The 17769-nt window shown below is 44.5% G+C and overlaps 1 long non-coding RNA gene across 1 annotated transcript; it reads right to left on the bottom strand.

Moving 5' to 3' along the window:
• Positions 1–1984: 1984 nt before the first annotated feature.
• On the bottom strand, positions 1985–10407 carry Gm34286. Its single transcript, XR_001779016.2, has 3 exons — positions 9832–10407; positions 4142–4576; positions 1985–3539 (listed from the first exon to the last, which is right to left on the bottom strand). It is a non-coding gene; the product is annotated as a predicted gene, 34286 (long non-coding RNA).
• Positions 10408–17769: the final 7362 nt, after the last annotated feature.

The raw sequence follows: 17769 nt of genomic DNA, 5'->3' as shown, positions 1-17769 counted from the left end.
CGTTAAGCCACTGCCTCCCCTGAGAAAGGAAACAGGAACCTTAAAGGTCCTCTCGGGTCCTACAGTGCATGTTCTCGGTTCAGATCCACCTTGTCCAAACTGTCCCACCCTTTCCTAAGTGGTGGCTATGAGTTTAGGCTCAGTCAGGACTAATCCCGAGGGCTTTAGGTTGGTCGTGCCGACTCTGTGCCTCAGCCTTCTTGTGGTAGAGCACCTGAATGCTCCATGCACGGGGCTTGGGCTGCTGAGATAGCTTAGTGGTAAAGATGTTAGTTGCCAAGCCAGATGACCTGAGTTCAATCCAAAGGAACCATACAGAGGCATGAGAGAACTGACCCTATAAGCTGTCCTCTGATCACCATACATGTGTAAATAAACAAATAATATTCAAAAAATAAGAAAATAAATAAATGAGACATGAAACATATTAGCTATTACTGCTTCAATGTAGAAATGTATTTATTTGGCTCTAGCCAATTTCTAAGTCTTCGATGATGTTTCTCCAGTGGTGATTTTTATTTATTTATTTATTTATTTATTTATTTATTTATTTTTAGAGACAGGATCTCATATTGGCCAGGTTGGCCTCAAAGTCACTATGTAACAGAGACTAGCTGTGAATATCTGATCCTCCTGCTTCTATTGCCTGGGTCCTGGGATCATAGGTATGCACTACCATGTCTGGTTTTATATGGTACTATGACCAAACCTCAGGCTTCATGCATGCTGTACCAGTTCCATATCACATGAGCTACATCTCCAGCCCTGGTCTCAGATTTTTTTTTTTTTTTTTTTTTTTTTTGGTTTTTTGAGACAGGGTTTCTCTGTATAGCCCAGGCTGTCCTGGAACTCACTCTGTTGACCAGGCTGGCCTCGAACTCAGAAATCCGCCTGCCTCTGCCTCCCAAGTGCTGGGATTAAAGGCGTGCACCACCACGCCCAGCCAGATTTTTCTAATTGATGAACTGGTTCTTGGTTATTTGACTTCCCAGAATGTGCTCCATGGTGCTTATTCATCAGTAAGGTACCATTTACTGAATAACCAGATTAGACAGATATTGAGCTCAATGCCTTTTCTGTTTGAGACAGTATCTTACTATGTAATTCAGGCTAGCCTGAAACTCTACATGTAGACCAGGCTAGCCTCAAAGTCACAGAGATCTTCCTGCTTGTGTCTCCCAAGTGCTGAGATTAAAGGTGTCCACCACCATGCCTAGCCTCGATGCCTTCTATTACCTTACCCCAGCCTCTTCTTCCCTGTTTTGTTTTGTATGGTTTTAAATCAGAGACTCATTATGTGTAGCCCAGGCTGTCCTCAACCTCACCACCCTCTCACCCTCAGCTTCTCTTGTGCTAGGACTATAGGCATGTGCTACCAAGGCTGGCTCCTTTATTTTTGCAAAGTAGTGACTACAGTGTCAATTTGTCAATGAAGAAACCAGAGCACACAGAGGATAAGCTACTTTTCCAGATTCACAGAGCAAGCATGGTTTAACTCATTTGGCTAGTGTCTCTTGCTTAGCTTTCTCTACCCTTCCCCTCCTATTAAACACCAAGGGCAGGTTTGAAATGAATGTATTATTTGGATGCTGGAGTCCCATATAATAAAAAGAATTGGCATTTACATGGCATTATAAACTTTACATTGGTAGAGCCAGAATACAAATACAGACAGGCAGCTCTTCTCCCATCTGTTGTTCAATAGACCCCACCCCTCTGTCTCTCTCCTTATATCATGTGAGACTCAAGAAATGGCAGCCCACCTTGACAATAAAATACCCTTTATATGACTCTGGGTGCCACTAAAAAACACTGAGTTTCACAGAAAGCTATGAAATTATCTTGTCTAGGTTCAATCTTTGGAAAGAGGAAGGCGGAGAGACCCAGAGCCTGGCCCTTAAACATTAACCTATTCTCTAAGAGAAAATATTCAGGATTATTTCAACTGAAGTATGGTTTTATATAAATTAACAGGTCAAAGAGGTTATTTTAATGTAATTTATTTTCTTCAACAATATAACAGCAGACGGACGCAGGTGCAGACCCAGAGCCATACATCAAGTGGAGCCCCGGGGGAGTCTTGTAGAAGAGTGGGGGATAGAAGTGAGAAAGTAGGAGGGGCCAAGGACACCACAAGAAGACCCACAGTGTCAACTAACCTGGGACCATAGGGGCTCACAGAGCCTGGTTCACCAATCAGGACATAAATGAGACCTGGACTTAGACCCCCTAGGCATTTGTAGCAGATGTGCAGCTTGGTTTTCACATGGGTCTCCTAACAAGTGGAGTGGGGGTTGTCTCTGTCTCTGTTCCCTGCCATTAACCGCCCCCTTTCCCTACTTCAGCTGCCTGGTTGGACCTCAGTGGGAGAGGATGTGCCTAGTCCTGCTGGGACTAGATGCCCCAGGATGAAGTGGTACCCAAGAGGGACTTCCCCTTCTGTGAAAGGAAAGGGCCAATGGGAGGAGGGATTTGTAAGGGTGGGACTGGAAAGAGAGAAGGCAGGGCATCTGTGATCGGGATGTAAAGCGAATTTTTAAAAAATCTAGGAAGCTCACAGCCATCAGGAACTCTGGGGCAGATTTGGATGCAGTTGGGAATCACAGTGGCATTGTTAAGTTAATCACATGCATACTTTTTTTTTTTTTTTTTTTTTTTTTGGTTTTTTGAGACAGGGTTTCTCTGTGTAGCCCTGGCTGTCCTGGCACTCACTTTGTAGACCAGGCTGGCCTCGAACTCAGAAATCCGCCTGCCTCTGCCTCCCCAGTGCTGGGATTAAAGGCATGCACCACCACGCCTGGCTTCACATGCATACTTTTGATAATACATGTGAAGACATAGCTCTAAAACTCATGTCCGTGGCTTCATTCTCAGCAAAGCTCAACCATTGTAAGGACCTCCCCATTCTTGAGGATCATGTCCAGCCAGTGCTTTAAGGTTTGAGATAATGCCATTTATCTGTCTGGCGGTGCTCCCTACAAAAGAGGGTAGGGCTAGGTGATGTCATTCCTTTTCTTTCTCCTCTCTCTCTCTTTCTCTCTCTCTCTCTCTCTCTGTCTCTCTCTCTGTCTTTATTTCTAATTGTGAAAACACTTGTCGGTGGGTTTTACAACAAAAGAGAGAGGAGGAAAGAAAGACCACGGCTGTGCCTTCAGTAATGGTTCCCATTTCAACAACCAGCCATTCTCTTAAGGAGTCTGTTTTCTGCAGATACGTAGGAAGAGATATGGAAGCAGAAATGCTGACGTGTGTTTGCCGAGGGAAGATTGCGACATCAGCTCAGGGGGTTGATCTGAAACTGGCCTTTGCCTTTCCTCACCTGGGGCTGCTGATGGGGCCGGAGGGGCAGCTTAACGGCATTATCTCACACTCCAGATGGGCACACTCAGGGGCAGAGTAAATAGCAGGCAGAGACGTGATGTCTAATGGGTCATTTATTTAACGTGTTATCTGCCGAACTCGGTGTGCAAAGTCCAATGCCATGTGGTGTTGGGGAATGGAAGGAGTCACCAGATGCAGTTCTTGTCCCAAAGGGTTTTCTGTGGGGGCAGGAAGGGAATGTAAATGATCTTAAATGTCACAAGGCAGTGAGATGATGTGAGAAATCCAATTTCCTCTGCTCTAGAAGGATAAGGAAAGGAGAGACTCTGGGAAGGAGGAGGCAGGGTTTGAAACCCACACGGCCCTGGAAGGAAGAAATGTCTCAGGCAGAAGAAACAAGTCAAGCGATTAGGAAACACACAGGGAGAAGATCCTGAGGGAGAGGTCTGTGTACAGCATAGGGTTCCAGAAGGTGAGGTGAGCATTGGGTTTTACTTTTAATAGAAAAAATAAAGGGGGGGGGGGAACAAAACAGCCAGTGGTGGCGCACACCTTTAATCCCAGCACTTGGAAGGCAGAGGCAGGTGGATTTCTGAGTTTCAGGACAGCCAGAGAAACCCTGTCTCAAACAAACAAACAAACAAACAAACAACCTTTTAATAGTAATCTCTGCCTGGATGTGGTAGTAATCACCTTTAAGTTCAGTACCCAGGAGACTGACCAGGAGGATTGCAAGTTTGAGGCCAGCTTGGACTCTATGGTGAGACTGTCTCTAATACATTAACCAAAATATCAACAATAGCAAGGACAAAACCCTTACTGGTTTCTAGCGCCAATGCTTCAAGAGCATCGTTAAGTACCCTTGAGCGGGATGAATTTCCATCAACTAGGCATTCTTCAGATCCTCTTGCCTGAGCAAGCCCTGCAGACAGGTTAACACAGAGAGAAAGCCACTTGAACCAAGTAGGTAGGGGGATCAGTGTCACCTCCCAGGTGGCAGCCTAGGGAGTAATGTTGAGCCTTTCCAATGAAATCTGGTGAGTAGGACCTAAAAAATCATTCCGATGACAGAGGCACTAGGAAGAGCGGCGTGTTCTTCTTCCCAGAGTTTACCGAAGCAGCAGCTCAACCGCAAGCCTTCGAAGGAGAAATCAGCAGCACGGAAATAACACTTGCCCGGGACCGTCCACACACCTCGTGGTTTACGTCATAATCCCGATGTGTTAACTCAACTCTCCTCATGCGTGTGCGAACACTGTCAAAAACAAACAAACAAACAAATAAAAAGGTGGGGACAGGAAAAGGGGGAGAAAAAAAAAACAACAGAAATGAGAAAAAACAAGCTTGGATGACCACATCAAATTCTACATTTCACAATTCAGTAGACTCTAGGAACATAGGATAATTTGTGTCCCAAACAGGAAGTAAGGTGTTGCAAGTGGAATATGCCACGTAGAGTATACAGACTTGGCCATGATTTTTAAGCCTCCTGGTGGCGTACTTAAGTCTTATTTCCTCTTGGGTACACTGGGCTTTAATGCAGCAGCAAGACTGACCTTTTTTGTTTACTCAACTTTTAAAAAATTACATGTATTTATTTATTTGGGAGGTACCATGCATGTGTGTACAGAGGTCAGACAACATTTTTCTGAGGGTTGATTTTTTTTTTTTTTTGTCTTAACTGAATTAGTGGTGTTCTTCTCCCTTGTGGACAAACGTGCTCTGCAGTGTCCTATTAGGAGAATGTGTCCCCATTGTCCCCAGTGAGCTTTCAGCATCAGCACATCAATTATGCTGTCAGGAGGCAGAATATGAGACAGGGAAAAGATCTATCAGACCATCAGGGTTCATCTCGGGAGCAAGTCACATCTCCCAGGGGGGACAGTGACAGGCTGGTGTAGTCCAATTACCAAGGAAAACTTTGCTATGAGAAGTTTTACCCTGCATAGCTTTCAATATTTGAAAACATTTCCTGCTCAGAGGGAAACGGATCTTAAGATGGTTCTGCCGATGAGCTTGGGTGAATGGCTCCTCATTCAAGGTAATTTGTCTCCTTTGAGGGACTATGGGATGACCTCTGGACACGTTTTATGGTGTCTCTTCTCAGGGGAAGGGATCCTGGTTTTTCCTAGTGGGCAGAGGCCAAGGATCTGCTGGGGATCCTTATGCCACAGGATGCCCCCCACCTCCATGAAAACTATCCTACCTGTGATACCAGTGGCCCTGAGGCGGAGACCCCACGCTTATCTCCTCCTAAGTCTTTCCTCCTTCCTGCTGCTTTCCTATTACAAAGCAGACCATGTGACTTCCTAATAGTTGTAACCTCCTCCTGTTTGTTTGTTTGTTTGTTCTCCTTTTCAGGGGATCCATCTAGAGTCTTACACACACTGGACAAATGCTCTTACCTCTGAGCTACACTTCTGGTTCTCACTAAATTCTCTTTTGTATATGTAGATTTTATTGAATGATTTGCCTGCATGTATATGTGTACATCAGGAACACATCTGGTGCCCGTAGAGGCTCAGAAGAGAGCATTGGTTACCCAGGATATGGAGGTGGAGGTGGTTGTGAGCCACCATGTGGATGCTCTGAGCCATCATGTGGATGCTAGGAACCAAGTCCAGGTCTTCTGCAAGAGTAGCAAGTTCTCTGAACATCTTGGCTTGCTTGCTTGCCTTTTTTTTTTTTTTAAATGATTGTTTGTTTGGTCAGTTTTTGCTTTTTTAAGAAAGAGACTTATATGGCCAAGGCTGCTCTTAAACTGACTACATAACTGAAGCTTATATAGACTGAGCAGATCTTTGAAGTCCAGGCTTAACTGAGATGCTGTTACTGGCACACTGCTAGCCCAAGAGAACCGAGTGGCCGTCCCCATCATACTCACCATTAATTCTTTTTTTAAGAAGAAAGGAAAGGAGAATAGAACATAGCATGGAGGGTTAGAACAAAGGAAGGGAGGGAAGCGAAAAGGGCAAGAGGAAGAAAAGAAAGAGGCCTATGTTTTGTCTTTGCGGATCTGAAAGGACGTAAGCCAGCAAACGTTTCCTATTTGGCACTGGCCTTGATCTCATCTGTAATGCATATTTCAGTGCTGAACATCAGAGGAGATACAGATGAAACTGTAGTACCAGGGAAGTGTTAGTGATCCCCCTAAAACAGACAGGAACCAATCTGATGCAACTCACAGCAGGGTCTTTGTCTTATTTGAGCTAGCTTGGGCCCCTCTAACACACCACTATCATGCAGGATGGTTTTGGTGTGTGTGGGGGAACCCCAAATATCTATTGGGCCAAGGTTTTATAGTAAGCAGCTAGCAGGGGGTAAGTGTGCAAGCATCTAATTGGAAAGCTACTGTGGCCTTTAACATAATTGACTGATGCTGGGAGTCATATCATAAACTTAGTTTCTGCTTCCCTTTCATTGGTGGTCGTTAGGCAAAGGGTGGGCTTCTAACCCGAGTGTGCAGGTTTATTGGGGGAATAACCTGGAGATGTTGGTCTTGTTGAGGGTGTAACCTGGAGTCACTGGTCTTGTAGGGGATTAGCCTAGAGACTGAAGCTAGAATCGGGTATTGTTGGGGGGACAACTTAGAAACTAATGTTAGGTACCAGCCTGTTAGTTTACCTGAGTTCAAACTTAGATCAGGTTCTCTAAAATGGAGTCTGAACTTAAAAGATTTGGCTTCTCAAAACAATTACCCCCAAAGCCATACTTTGCAGATACTTAGTTTTGTGAATCTAAGGGTTAGTATTTCCAAAGAGCAAAGAGCTGTTGCCAATCCCAGGATAGTCCAGATGTTTAAGAAACCTAAGAAGCAAACCAAACGCACCAAGAATCTTCATTAGATATATTTGCATACATGTACCTTTAAACTCTCGATCATTATCAAAATAACGCTTATACATCTGAAAAAACAAAGTACGTTTGCCCTGTATAGGAGCTACCTTACCCTTGAAATCTTGCCAGGTTATGGCATTTGTCTGTGCCCTCCCACACACCCCTTGCACAGAGTCAAAGGTTGAGCTGCTGAGCTGAGTTAAATTAAAATCTCTTGCTGGCATTGTTAGAGCAGGCCCCCATTCCCTAGGGTGCTAACTGTCTGTGTCTGTTTGATCTTTGGACCTTTCTTGGTGTGTCATGAGAACAGTGCCACTAGGGATTAGAGGAGACTTTTGTGGTGAAGTTTGGTCCTTGAAGCATCTGTACCAAGGCCAAAGCAGCGACTGCCCATCCCTCAGTATGGGGCTTAGTCACAGACCTCTCATCCCAAACAGAGCTGCCAAGGCTTAATCACTCACTCATGAGTTCTCCACTGGGGAGACAGCCCTGCTGAGCCCAACAGAACTCAGAATCCATCAGTCAGGACCTAACCTTATCTATCAACTGTGGGGCACATCTAATAAGCTCATATCCGCCTTTTTATTTTACTTATAGTCATAATGACCACTATAGACGTTCAGGGTATATATTTTTAATGCCTGTCAAGCAGGGTGATAGGAAAAGTAAAATTTCCCTTTCCTCTCTGAGAGCCCCAGTGCTGTGAACTCGCCACTATTAATAGTCCTTCGTAAGTTCGCCTAGAAGTTTTTAGAGAGAAGAATAGAAAAATTATTTTTTTTCCATGCCCCAATTTCTTTTTCTTTTTCCCCAGAGTTCGCGGTACTATCTATATATTACCTTTACCAGGCCAGTCCCAGAAATACCTCATTATTTCAAAGAAATTAGAGAGACAATCAGAGAATGTAAGAGACAGCCATTACTCTGTGTGATGGACCAAATTGTTTTTGCCAACCTTCAATGAGTTAAATTAAAATCTCATGTTCACAAGTTCTTTGACATTTTTGTTTTATTTGCAAGATTGTTTATTTATTTATTTATTTTTGCTTTTTGAGACAGAGCTTCTCTGTGTAGCCCTTGCTTTCCTAGAACTTACTCTGTAGACCAGGCTGGCCTCAAACTCACAGAAATCAGCCTGCCTCTGCCTCCCAAGTGCTGGGATTAAAGGCGTGGGTGCCCCACCGCCACCCAGAGCAAATTTTATCCTAATCGTAAAGTATATAAAAGTGAATTTAAAAGCAAATCAATTAAAAATAATCAAAATGAAAATGAAAAAAGAAACTTTGCAATGTTCTGATTAAAGAGAGGGCTTAATTTACTGGCATTCACTGAGGCCTTAACCCAGCCTTGGCGGAGCCAGTGAGACGGCTCTGTCAGTAAAGGCATTTCTTGCCAAGCCTCATGACCTGAGTTCACTCTCCAGGATCCATATGGTGTAAGGAGAAAATTGACTCCCACAAGCCATCCTCTGGCCTCCACAGACTTTCCGTGGCACACCTACATCCCCACACAGATACAGGAACATCAAAATTTTAAAACTAGAATGCAGTTTTAAACATAATAAATTATCATTGTTGACATTCCTTCTATACCCCATCCAACAGCTCCGCCCAACAGTTACCTAGCAACAGCCAGGTAGGTTTGGCTTGCTATAAAAGGGACTGCTTGGCCTCCCTTCGCCCTGATTCTCTGACTCTTCTCTCTCTGACCTCCCTGCTCCCTCCACGTGTTCATGTTCCTGGCCTGGCCACTTCTTCCGCCCCCCCCCCCCACTCCTCTCTTTCTACTTCTACTCCCTTCTCAACTCCCCTTCCCATGTCCCCAGATAAACTCCTATTCTATACTAGACCCACAATATGGCTGGTACCTCGGGGTGAGAGATGCCTGAGCATGGGCTGGCTGAGGTAACCTCTCCCACTGCACCATACTGCGCTTTACAAAACATCCCCTTGGCTCTATAAAACATATTACTGGCTTTATAAAACATGTCAATCATTGTTTGTGGGTTGTGTGGGTTGGCATATCAACTAGATCACAGAACTGAGAGTGTGGTGGTCTCCTCGCCTTGAATCTCTGTTGTCTCAACAGACTGTTATCTTATTGGATTAGTTCTGTTTTCAGCGATGTGATTTATCTTGGTTCACACTGAGGTCTCCATCCACGGTCTTTGGTTCTGTTGATTCTGGGTTCGTAGGGAGGCAGACATCATGGCCACCAGAACACTGGAGGGGACTCTTCACCTCGTAGTGGGCAGGAAGCAGGGCAGAGGACAGAACTGGGGACTAGACAGAACCACCTTCAAAGGCACCTGTCCAACAGTGACCTACTTCCTGCAATGTGGCTCCATTTCCTAAAGTTCTAGAACCTCCAAGAATAGAGCCACTGGCTGTGACGCAAGCGGTCACAAAAGCCTGTGGAAGACACTTCAAACTATTGCACTAGACACAGCCTTCAAGTCCAAAAGCAGGATTATGTCGTTGCCTTAGCCTGTTCTCCCTCCAGGCTTGTTGCCCCTGTGGGCTACCTTAATTTTTGTTTCTTGGGCAACCCGCTGGGGACACACTATTACACCTGATTTGTGCCCATAGGGATCTCAGAAGTAGAGTTATTCTGGCTTCCGGTCTGGTTAAGGGGAGACCCACCAACTTCACTCCCAGTCTTCAGTCTTCTTACCAGCTGTCCACGTTCTCTGGCTTTTCTCCCTCTTAGAATCAGAACCCCGCTTCCCAACCTCGTCAACAAACCGGGAGTCACCCCGTTCCATCGTCAATTGTTTATCTCACCTTAACTGCTCTTGCTGTATTAGCACATGTCATCAAGAACAGAAACTAATGGAAATTTCTATTCTTAAATTTAGGCCAGCTAGATGCTGAAAGCAATACTTAGGCGAGCTGCAGAAAGAGAGGCCTACCTAAAAGCCACAGCCTGAGTGAGGGCTGACAAGGCGTTGCAGATGGATTTCATGATCAGCCTCCATTACTCCTGGCCAACTGGTTCAAGCAATTATCTCTTTCTCAGGCAGCCCACAGTTCCTCGTGGGTGGCAGAGGCCCTGGGAGGCTGGTTGAGGATCCATCCCAGATGCCAGCTGAGTTCAGAGGAGAGAGGTGTTCTAGGATCTCCTGGGAAGTGTCCTAGGGCAAAGGAGAAGGGAAGGAAAGGGTCTCTGTCTCCCTTAGGGCTCCGTCACTCCAGACCTCCAGGCCTCTTCCTATGGCTGTGAGCCTAGAGGTGATATTGGCACCCAGAATAAAGCAAGGCTGAGGGAAGAGGACCCTAAGCTTTGGCCTTCGGATCCCATCATTCCTAACCCTGCCCCAACAGGCCAGTTTTTAAGCCAAGAAGCCTTCTCACCTCACAAAAGGCAACCGAGTTCAGTGTCTCTCCTGGACACTAAAGACATTGTAAAAGACAGAGAGTTCACTAGAGAAGCAAATCTCGACTTCACAAACTGCATTTTGTGCCTTTGGGCAAAGGCATGCTTTGTAAGAGAAGCTCACTGTGAGTGCTTTTCAATTATGGTTTCTTTCAGCGCCTTTAATGTGCAGTGTGTTTGTTTTGGATTGGTTTTTTATTTCTTTAGGAAATGACTCAAATTCTGTGGGTTTTCTTTTTTTCTTCTTCTCCTGCCTACTGATTTCAGACATAGTAAGAGTTTCAAAAATAACAGGATCAATAAAAACAACAGTTGCATGTAGGGCAGTCTGATGAATGTGGAAATTATTAGAAGACATGCAAAAGCCCAGGGAGTAAAGGGGGGCTTGGCATAGGATGCTCTATTCCAATCCTGCGCTGAAGGAGCTGAGAAAGAGTAGTTAATGCTGGTCATCCAGTCCCAAGGAGTCAGCTCTGGGCTCATACACATACAAGTAACATAGAAACCGAACAGATGGATGCCATGAACTTGAGAAAGAGCAAAGAGAGGGGGTACATGGGACCAAAGGAAGGAAAGGATGAAATAATACAATTGTATTTTCACTTCAAAATGTAAAAAAAAAAAATTAAAATAAAAAAATAGAAAGAGTAATTAGGAGTGAAAAGCACAAGTGGACATCTTTACCCGAGTCTCACTTTATTTCCTTTGCGCTTCACTTTGAGACTGGGAGTCACTATGTAGCCCCAGGCTGGTCTCAAACTTGTTATCCTCCTGCCTCAGTTTCTGAGATCTGGGATTACTGCATCAGGCTCTGAGCTTTTGTTTATTTTATAAAGTAATGTCATACTTCAAAGTACAGCAAATAGATGCTTACGGACATAGCTACTTTATACATATTATCACATTGCCTTTTCTAAACCTCACAGCTGGGCTCAGTGGCACATACCATAATCCCAGTGCCTCGAAGTTAGTGGCAGGAGGATCAGGGGTTCAAGATCACCTCGGGCTATCTAGCTAGTTTGAGGACAGTCTGAATGACAAGAGACCTTGTATTTTTTTTAAAAAGTTCTGAGTTTGAGAGAATTCTAGATCCATGTGCGACCATGTTAACTGAAGTATACGAAGCCCTTGAAGGGTTTGCCTGAGACATTTGTAAGGCAGGAGCAAATCACACCCAGTTTGCGCTGCACCAAGATGGAGGGCTTGGTGGGAGAGTCTTCAGAAATAGTTCACAAGAGCAGAACAAAAGATTTGATCTGCGTGGCACAATGCCCACACTCACGGGCACATACCTAACAACAGACAGGCAGGCAGGCAGACACAGACAAATATAAATAAATAAATATATAAATAAATATATAAAGGGAGAGAGAGAGAGAGAGAGAGAGAGGAGGCCAGGTGGGCTTCCTCTGCTTGCTCTGCTCTGTGTGTGTATAAACAGGAAGCCACAGACTCGGTGAGGCCTACTGCTCAGACTTGAATCCTCCCAAACCTCCCTTCTCACATAGAAGACTGAGGCCATCTGGCACCAGAAGACCCTCGGTTTCTGAAGACGTAAAGATTCGAAAGCCTTGGCAGTGCTCACGAAAAGGTTTGGAGTCTGCCCCTCCCACTTTGAACGGTAACAGCCTGGCACTGAGAAATGCGTGTGGTACCTTTTCCCACACTTCTAGAGAAACAAAAGAAACAGATATGCTAGAAGATGAGCTTAGATAATGAACGTAGCTTCTACCCATTGCTCATCACATGACTTGTTGTCAGGAATGTTCACCCAAAAACAGTTAACCCGGAAGGGAAATTATTGTGGTAAAAAGCTAAGGGCTTATTACCGTCATATACATTGTTGGACGTACAAAAGTGTAAAATAGTCCATGTGGGATAAAAACACACCCAATCAAAACTGATGTAAACGAGCGATGGCTGTGTCTCTTAGAAATATGTTTGCCAGCTTATAATCAGACCAAACACATTCCATCTTGATTTATCTGGCCTGGTTAGTACTCAGTGAGAGAAATACATTTGTCAGCAGTTTAGGATGGGTTTTGTTATATGCTCGGGAGCCTCAATCAGAAAGCTTTTGTTTAAATCTTAGTAGGGAACGAGAGCTGCTTCTTCTTTTTTTTCCAGTACTTTGATGTGTTTTGCTGGAATTATTACTAAAATAACTAACCCTCCCTAAATTCCTCAGCTCAGAATGATCACATCCGAGTTAATCCCCAAGGGCTGAGAAATCTAAACTTCAGTGATAACCGGCCAACTACAGTAGCTGCCGGCCAAGAAGGCAGAGCATCATGTAGACCCCGGAAAACCATCTTGGAGACAGAAATTCCTGTTGCCAGCTCGGAAACATTTCTTGTCTGTCTCTTTCCATCAGATCGTAGGGAACAACAAAGCATTTGGCAGAGGCCCGTGTCCAGTTTCCACTTAGTTGTTCCCAGCCAATCGCAATGTTTTGGTTTGTTTCTTCCCCATAGAAGAATAAAGTTCACAAATATAGATGCTGATGAATATAGCAGAGTTGAAAACACACACACACACACACACACACACACACACACACACACACATACACACACACACACACACACACACAGTAATTATGGAGAATAAATCGGTAATTTCACAATGGGGAAACCTGGTAGTTACCGCCATATCCAAACGGCCTAAGTTAACCTTGCAGTACTGTGACCTGTCAGCTGCAGGTGTTTCCTAAGAGAAGTACTAGAAGAACTCTCTCTGCATCCCTCCTGTGACAGTCCTGTCAAAAGACTCTTCTTTGAGAGCCGGTTCAGTGAATACACACAAACACACACACACCACACACACACACACACACACACACACACACACAGGTGAACCGAGGGGTGGTGTGCAAAGTGCCCACCCGTGTTGTGAGAAGGGGACTCAGTTATCCTGGATCCCAGGAGTCGGAGACAAGACCTCAGAATTGAAATCTTGGGTTCCCTTTGCCATAAAATATAGCACTGGGACAGCTGACCAAATTTAATAAGGCTCAGTAGAAAATAGGATAGTATTGTTCAGAGTAAATTCCTGGGTTTGGTAATTGTCCTGCGGTCATGTAAGAGAATTCATGGTTTTAGGAAATACAAACAACATTTAACAAATAAAACATCATCACATCTACAGTATACAATGGTTTGTTTGTTGGTTTTGAGACAGGGTCTCTATTCTATGGAGCCCAGGTCAATCTCGATTTTCCCATAATCCACCAATCTCAGGCCCCCAAGTGCTGGTAGGACCTGTTTCTATTTATACTTATTTATGTGGGGAGGGATGACATCAGTGCCATGGTACAAGTGTGGAAGTCAGAGGACTACTTGTAGGAGTCAGTTGTCTCCTTCTACTGCCTGAGGCTCAGGGACCAAACACCAGGCTTGGGTGGCAAAGCGCCTTTCTTTGCCAGCTGTCGCCTGTGTCCCATCAGAGACCTTCCTATTTTCTTTTTTTTTTTTTTCTAAATGTGCTGGACTATTTTTCCTGTGTATATGTATTTGTACCAGGTGTGCTCCTGAAGAGGGTTGTCAGATCCTCTGGAACTAACGTTAAGGGTGGTTATTAGCTGCTCTATTGTCATTGCACTGGGCACTGAACCTAGATCCCGTGTAAGAGCAGTCGGTGCTCTTAACCTCTGAGCTATCTTCCCAGACCCATCATCAACTTTTCGACTGATGAAAACATTCTATATCTCCATAAGTACATCTCAAAAAACAAGGCTGAGCTTTTAAAATAGGTGTCTTATTTTTATTTATGTATGTGTTTCTGGGTGTGAGTATATGTACACACCATATATACACAAACACACATGTTTCCTTGAAGACAAGGAAAAAAAGTTATATTCCCCAGGCACTGGGAATAAAACTGGGGTTCTCTGTGCAAGAGAAACAAGGGTCTTAATCTCTGAGTCATCTCTTCCACCTCACAAGATTTGTATTTAACGTTCAGTTTGACATTGTGTATCTTGGTCTGTGAAATACAGGCACCACTCCAGTGCAAAACAACATAAGAGAACACCACAGTTTTTATAAATGGTGTTTAATATTGCTTATCGATTGGCTGATTGCCTGGCTGACACTTGGATTCAATGGATTATCGCTGAACTGTTACAAACCCTTGTTTCCCAAGATGCATCATTTTATCGCATCTATTTTAAGCAGGCTGATGCATGTCTCATTGAGTCTCCTGTACATCTTGCTTGTTTTTTTAAACAGATGCAGGAAGGGAAGACCCTTCAGGCCAGCAAGATGGCTCAGTGCTAAAAGATATTTGCTACCCATGACAAGCTATGCCCCCAGCCTACACCGGGTGACTTTTGGGATCTTGAGGTCTGTGATACGCATACATAGGTCTTTTCTAGTCCACAGTTTCTGACAGTTCTCCCCCCACCCAACCCCTGGTGTTTCCAAATGTCCTAGTATTATGGTGTTCGGTTGTCTAGAGTGCTCCATGGGACATTCTTTGTCTATGAGGAAATATGTAAATTATTTCCACTGTGAGTCTTGCTTACTGGGAGACACAAATGTCTCTCTATTTCTACCTTATTTCTTGGAGCATCCCAGAACTCCCCACAGCATGTCCAATAATAGACACAGAAACATCTAGTAGATAAAAATACTGACTGGGCTGGGAAGATGACTCAGGCGGTGAAGTATTTGCTATGCAAGTATGAGGAGATAGGTTTGGATCCACAGCACCCAAGTAAAGAGCTGGGCCCAATGGTGAGTTCTCCACTCCCAGCACCAGGGTTGCAGAACAGTGGCTTTCTGCTCAGCAAGTCTAGTTAAAAGAGCAAGCTCAAAGTTCAGTAAGAGACCCTGCCTCAGGGCTGGAGAGCTAGCTCAGAAGCTAAGAACATAGTCTGCTTTTCCAGAGAATCCAGCTTCAAGGTCATTTAACACTTTATTCTGGCTTCCAAGGGTACTCTTATGCACACATACACACACGTAACTGCGTGCACACACAGAAAGATACACATAAATAAAAATAAAATACATGTTTTAAAAATCAGCACTCATACAATCAGTGACAGGATGCATATATCAACAACACAACCCTTTGCAAGCCCATTCTCCGGGGATCTGTCGCCCCCTGCTGGCCAGTATGGACACTTCGCACACATGATGCACAGACCTGAATGAAGGCACCCCCACACACACACACACATACATAAGATCGAATGAGAAAAACACATCAATAATTTTAAAAGTGAGGACCCCCCCCCCCAAATATCACGGAGAGAAATTGGTGAGGGCACCCAACATCAGTGTTTGTCACACACATACACATAGACACACAAATGCATGTATGCACACACATACAATACACTGGTTTCTCACTGGTCTGTCTTTGAGGAACTTCTCAATGATCTAGTGGACAGTGGTCGGTGGAAAACTCTGCATAAAGAAGCCAAGACAAGATTCTCTTGTCACCATTTACAAATTATTAAGGATTTTAAAATGACTTGCTCGATAGGCAAACTTTCTTTGCTAGTTTGTAATCAGGAATGAGCAGAAAGAACCAGCCCAGCAGACAGCTAGTTCAAGCTCCGGCTTCAAAGCACACTTCCCTTCACGTGACGAGAAAAGCGGTTGTTTTAAGGCCAACCTGAGCTCCAAAGCTGGAAAGTGCTTGGCTTGAACTAAGGCCCGAAAACTAAGAAAGAAGAAAGAATCAGACCGAGGACATGGATCAGTCATTTAAGTGCAAAGCATGAAGCCTGAGGATCTGAGTTCAAGCCTTCGGAGCCCACAGCGGTAGAGGAAACAACTGGGCAGAGGCTGGTGAGATGGCTTAGTGGATGAAGGTGCTTCCCAACAAACCTGGGTTCACTCTCTAGGTCCTACATGATAGAAGGAAGGGGTGAGATGACTTCAGCAACTCTGAGCTCTCCACACTCATGGTGACATGCTCTCTCTCTCTCTCTCTCTCTCTCTCCCTCTCCCTCCCTCTCTCTCATGAATATAAAGAAACCTGTAAAATAAGAATCAATTTTTTTCTTTATCTTTTACAATTAGGTCTTTGCCCACGCCTAATTTAACAGCATTGTTGAAAAGCAAGCTGTAATTATCAAATCTCTCAAAGCGTGTAATTTAGTTGCTTTCCTTTTTAAAAACAACCATCGTATTTTGGTGTAATTTTAGAGTCACACATAAGCTGCAGAGCTAGTGTTGAGCTCTGGATACCCCCACCCAGCTTTTGGATGTTGCCATAGGCTTTCCTAGGGCCCTGTTGTCAAGACTGCACAATCAACAGTGGCCCACAGTCATTTACTAAACCCCAAACTTCATTTGGATTTTGTCGTTTTTCTGTTGTCCCATTTCTGTCTCGGGACCCAATTCAGGTGCTTCTCTGCATTTAGTTGCCCTGTCTTCTAAGAACCCTCTGGCCAATGACAAGTTTTCTTGTCAATTTTTTAAACAGCTTTGAAAGTCTTGAGGAACACCGACCACATGTCCTATAGGATGTCTTCCAAGCAGGGCTATCCCACACTTTCGTCTTGATCAGACTCAAGTTACAACTTTGAGAGAGGATATGACAGAGACAAAGCACACAACGACTACTGTGTCACTGTTAATAATGATCTTCCTATAACTGGGATTTTAAGGAAACCATCCTCACCCTTTCAACGACTAATGTAGTCAGAGATATAAATGGTGTGCACAGGATTGGGACACAGTGGGTTTCTGATCAGTTTGGGCTGGGGCATCAGCCAACCAGGCATGGATCAATGGTTTCCACGAGGGTACTGAAGAGCTTCATGTTTCGGTGATGGGAAGCTGCTGCGATGTTGGATGAGAGAGTTAGCGGTTGACATTAGAGCCCCTGTGCAGGAGTCTCTCTCTGTGCTCAGTGGAGGGGAGGCTGAGACTTCCCTCTCCTTGTTTACTCTTTTCTTCCTCACTGGGGGAACCTGGAGTCGGTCTGCCATAGTCATCACTGTGTCTCAGCACTCAGCAGGAATCTTGGCACTCAATAAACTGGTTCCACAGTCGGATGAACGTACAGTGCCAGCTTTAAATGTGCATCTGGCAGGGTCCAGTCCATAGATAGACGCTGCTGCATCAGTTGCTTCAGTAGAGAGGACTAAAGTCACAATAGCAGTCCTAAAGACAGAGTCAGCTATTATAGAAAGCAGCCTTCCATCTCCTCCGCTCACCTCGAGGGCTTGGGAACAAAAAGAACGAGCCGAGACAGAAAACGTGATACCAGGAAGAGATA

This window comes from Mus musculus, chromosome 1 (genome assembly GCF_000001635.26).
Source record: "Mus musculus strain C57BL/6J chromosome 1, GRCm38.p6 C57BL/6J".
NCBI lineage: Eukaryota > Metazoa > Chordata > Mammalia > Rodentia > Muridae > Mus > Mus musculus.
Note: the sequence above shows the minus strand (reverse complement) of the source record. Positions and strands in the feature narration are given on the sequence as shown.